The sequence below is a fragment of the Octopus bimaculoides genome, chromosome 1 (genome assembly GCF_001194135.2).
Source record: "Octopus bimaculoides isolate UCB-OBI-ISO-001 chromosome 1, ASM119413v2, whole genome shotgun sequence".
Lineage (NCBI taxonomy): Eukaryota > Metazoa > Mollusca > Cephalopoda > Octopoda > Octopodidae > Octopus > Octopus bimaculoides.
This window is the reverse complement of record NC_068981.1, coordinates 193,052,521-193,057,419: the sequence shown is the minus strand read 5'-3', so window position 1 is coordinate 193,057,419 and position 4,899 is coordinate 193,052,521. Positions and strand designations below refer to the sequence as shown.

The window sequence follows — 4,899 nt, the reverse complement described above, 5'->3', positions numbered from 1 at the left end:
TATTTATATATATGTACATACAAATATATATATATATATATGGATATGTTTCAGTTTCATCTACCAAACCCACTCATAAGGCTTTGGTCAGCCCATGGTTAGAATAGAAAATACTTGCCCAACATGTCATGCAGTGGGACTGAACATAGAACCATGTGATTGGGAAACAAGGTTCTTACCACACAGCCACGCCTGCACCTATTATATGACTTACTTATAGGAGGAAGAAAGGTAGTGCCAGGGAAGACGGACCTTTTATCAAGGGCTTTTGAGATTGGTGGAATGGAAGGAGGAAGTGATTCCCAAACCAGAGAGACCTGGTCTGAATGCTTGCAACACAATGGACTTTGTTAAAGGCACCTAAGATGGTTAGATTGAGAGGCTAAACCTAATTAGGGATTTAATCTACTATCCTAACTGCAAAACTGATTTCAATTGAACCCAGCTATTATACCAAGAAAATAGCAGCTTTATAAGTAAACTATGTTGAAAACTCTGTTAAGTTAAATATGTTTTAAGCATGTCAATATATTTTAGTATCATGAATGAATTAACAACAAAGATTCCGAACATAAAGTGATATTATAAATAGCAAAAGTACATTAAAGGTAATCAATGAAACAAGTCCATGGATGGGATTTGAATTGGCTCAGATTGTTTTTCCTATCTCAAGACTTTCGGTCTATTGATTTGTTTAGTTTACATGTTGTTGTAGTTAGTGTTGTCAGAGTAAATGCTGATCTTAACAAACACCTGTATGACTTCATTTGTTGTCTTACTGTTGTCATTATACACCATCACTAGTGTACATAGAATTACACAGAATTGGGAGTAAAGCAATGCAAGGGAAATAACTCTTTCCTATTTCTATACCAAGGGAAGTAACTCTAATTACATATAATTATGTATAGCACATTTACACTTCGTTTTTGGATTTGGTTTGCAAGATTCTTTAATGTGAGTTCGTGCGTTGAAGCATATTTTGTTGTGTCTGGAGAGAGTCATTCTCTTTTAGTGCCTTATTATTTAACGCACTCACCGGTATAGTTTCTACTCATTTACTTATTTATCTTTCCTAAAATTTTTCCTACAATTTTCGCTTTAGGAAAAATAAATAAATGAGTGGAGTGCTGGTTTAGTCACCTATGATCTGACCACGCAACAGGTTGTACTGGACTCCATGTTACCAGTAGCACTCATGGCACATGCACACATACACACATACATATACACATGCGCAAGCACATGCACACACACATATATGTATGTATGTATGTATGTGTGTATGTATGTATGTATGTACACATACGTGTGTGTAGTATCAATCCTGTATTTATGAAAGACATATCTGGTCTCTACAGGATTTGAACATACTTGGGTGTTTTGCTATGTTTGCTGTGGTGACCTCTTGAAAACCACTTTACATCCAGCTAACTTTTGTTCAGCCAAAGCTGAGCACATCTCTCTCCATCTTCATTGTACATTGCAAAATCAACACAAACGTATGGTCCTTGCATTAGAGGGTACCTCAACAAGCAGTTTGTGATTCTGTTCCGCAATAACATTTGATGTCATGACAGGAGTTGTACACTATTTGTTGAAAGTCACCTTGGCTCGGCCAATTCTGGTTCTCAGTCAATTAATCTATTTATTATACTTTACCCGTTTTCCATCCACACCAGGTTCTCAGTTTATATTGTATATTCCAAAGTTTAGAGACTAACAAAACTACCAAGCTCATTGATTCCGTTAGGTGAAAGGAAAATTTGTTATAAATGATTTTTTAATGATTTTCACAGCTTTGATTCTCAGTAAGTGAGTACATAATTGACCCAACTTATTCTTTCTCTCATTCATGGCATTACAAGACAAAATTAGATATAAACTTTCTCTTATCTGCCAAAATTCATCTTGTTTATTTCAAATGGTATCTGGCTACAGAATTAGTAGTAATCACAGTTTGTTAAAAATGAGTGGAACTCCAATATGACTGTCAATAAAATGTCATATGAATATTATAGTAGTATCCAGCAATGCCAGACGATTGTATGACCGACATTAATAGTAGATATAGAACAGGTATTTCTGATACCTTCAGAAAGGCTGCTGTAATGCAAAAGTACATCCATTGTTTGAAGATAACATCACAACACGTGACTGATAATCTCTCTAATGTTTAGAGTCAAATACGTGCAATTACATAACATATGGCAACATTCCTTTTACTTTCTATATGTGAACACGTAAAAGTTCAGGCATTTATATATATATATATATATATACTCGCACGCGCACACGCATACACACACGCACTAGCATAGATGGTGGGGGCTATAGGGGTGGTCCTCCCCAGCAGCACTTTTGGGTCTGCTGTAGGCAAATGTGTTTTTTGTGGGGCCTGAGGGCAGCAAATTGAAGCTGAGTGGCACACACTCTAGCTACGCTAGTGTGTGTGTATATATATATATATATATATATACACATATATATGTGTGTGTGTGTGTGTATACATACACATATATATATATATGATATATATGTGATAAATAGATAGATAGATAGACAGATAGATATATGTGTATGTATATATATATGTATCTATCTATCTATATGTGAAGGTGCATGGCTCAGTGGTTAGAGCGTCGATCTTACGATCGTGAGGTTGTGAGTTCAAAACCCGGACCAGGTTGCATGTTGTGTTCTTGAGCAAGACACTTTATTTCACATTGCTTCAGTTCACTCAGCTGTAGAAATGAGTTGCGACATCACTGGTGCCAATCGGTATCAGCCCCTTTGCCTTTCCTTTGAATAACACTGGTGACATGGGGAGGGGAGGCTGGTATGCATGGGCAACTGCTGGTCTTCCATAAACAACCTTGCCCAGGCTTGTGCCTGGAAGGGTAACTTTCTAGGTGCAATCCCATGGTCATTCGTGACCGAGGAGGGTCTCCGATCTATCTATTTATGTCTGTCTGCTTCTCACTCTCACCTGCTCACTCTCTCCCTCACCCTCGCTTCTACTCATGCATGTATACGTATATGCATACATACATTCATGCATACATACATACATACATACATACATACATACATACATACATACATACATACATACATACATACATACATACATGTATGTATGTATATATGTATGTCATTATTTAGTTATATTTCAAGATTTCTTGCCAATAGAATAAGAATCGGTTTTTAACCAAGATCCAAGGTTCCTTCATTGAGATTTCAACAGCATCAACAGGATATATTTGCATGTACGCAGTCTGATCAATTAGTATCTGGACTGTTGTCATAGTAATGAAGCACACAGTGTGAAGCTGCTTGGCAAAAATTGACCTTGAACTCTGCTGTGCATGTACATGTGCACTAAGTTTTAACGTTCTAGCTCACTTCCACTGTTTACAGCACAGCTTGGTAGGAAGGTGTGTAACAAGTGATCATCGAACTGACCATGACAGAGAAAGTTGTCATGGCGATACCTGCTCAGAGGCCTATGCAATGTTGCAGAAAGTGTGTGGAGAGGAGTGTATGAGGAGCAATAACAAGCTCAGGTTTTTGTTTGTTCTGACAGAGAAGAATTTGTGATGACACAGGTATGAGAGCAGCTCCAAAATGTCCAGTACAGGGATTATAGTGAGGACATTGAAGAAATGGAAGGCAGCTTAAGCAATCCAGTAGACAGTAATGTGGCTGAAATACCAGGCTCTTCTTGAGAGTGTGGCACAAGGCAGAGCTGGATTTGAAAGATTAATAATGACCTGCAATGACATAGACAGCAAGAAAGATAGGCAGAAGCTGGTGCAAGAAGTGGTATGAACTTTAGTGGAGGAAGAACAAACAAGTAGAGCAGTAGCAATGCAAAAAACAAAGTGTTTAAATGAAGTCAGAAGAGGCAATGGAGTGGAATATCAACTTGCAGCAAAGTGATACCTAGAGAAGATGAAGTTCTTGATTCAGTAGGGTCTAAACATCCATCTCAGCCCATCCAACCTATTTAAATGGAGTACAGTGTGAATGCTCGGTATTTTAAGATGGTGGGGGTGAATCCATCCTTAGCAGCTGCTCCACAAGACACTGGGGTAAAGAAGCTATCACTGGAAGCATGACCAGACCCTTAAGGCCGTCACTGATAATAAAAAACCAGGAAAATTATCTTTAAGGAGAGAGAGAGAGAGAGAAAGAGAGCAGCTGAAAAAAAAACAGTCCAAGAACTGCTTCAACGGTTTGCTTTCCACAGTATATGACTGGATGATAAGAGTTAACCTAAAGAAGTGTTGAGATTCCTGTCACGTATCACTTAATTCTCATTGAAACCAGACACGTTACCTCAGCTTATGAGGCAACAAGACAGCTCATCTTACTGCAGTTAACTATGTCCTTGGAGGGGAGAATCGAAGACACAGAAGAAGGGAAGAGAACACAAAACCAGGAGTTGGTGGAGGACTATTGCAGTAACAAGTAGAAGACAAGGTGACTACTAATGAAAACGAGCAGTTAAGGATTCACAGATCTCTGCTCTTAAGAAAGCCTGTGGAACTCAGTGCATTACAGGAATAAATGAAAGAGCCATCAATAACAATAGTAATACTGTAGATAAAGCATTGAGATAGTTTGGGCTGAAAAGAGATGACCAGTGGAATCAGTAGAATGCCACTCGGACAGAGGACCAGAGTTGATCAACCTAGACCAGGTCACCTGGATGAGGGAAAATGTTGTAAGACTCAAAACATTCATTGACTCCAGGATATGACACTGACAATATGTCCAGATATTGCTTCTGTAGATTTATGTATAAATATAAATGGTGGGGGTGTATACATACATGTTTGTATACACACACACACACGTACATGTAATATACATATATATATATATATATATATA

At 38.0% G+C, this 4,899-nt stretch overlaps 1 protein-coding gene across 22 annotated transcripts in view; it reads left to right on the top strand.

The window, feature by feature from the left end:
- The window catches only part of LOC106871616 (tripartite motif-containing protein 45), a 248,443-nt gene that overhangs the window by 81,427 nt on the left and 162,117 nt on the right, over positions 1-4,899 (top strand). The gene's annotated exons all lie outside the window — the stretch shown is intronic.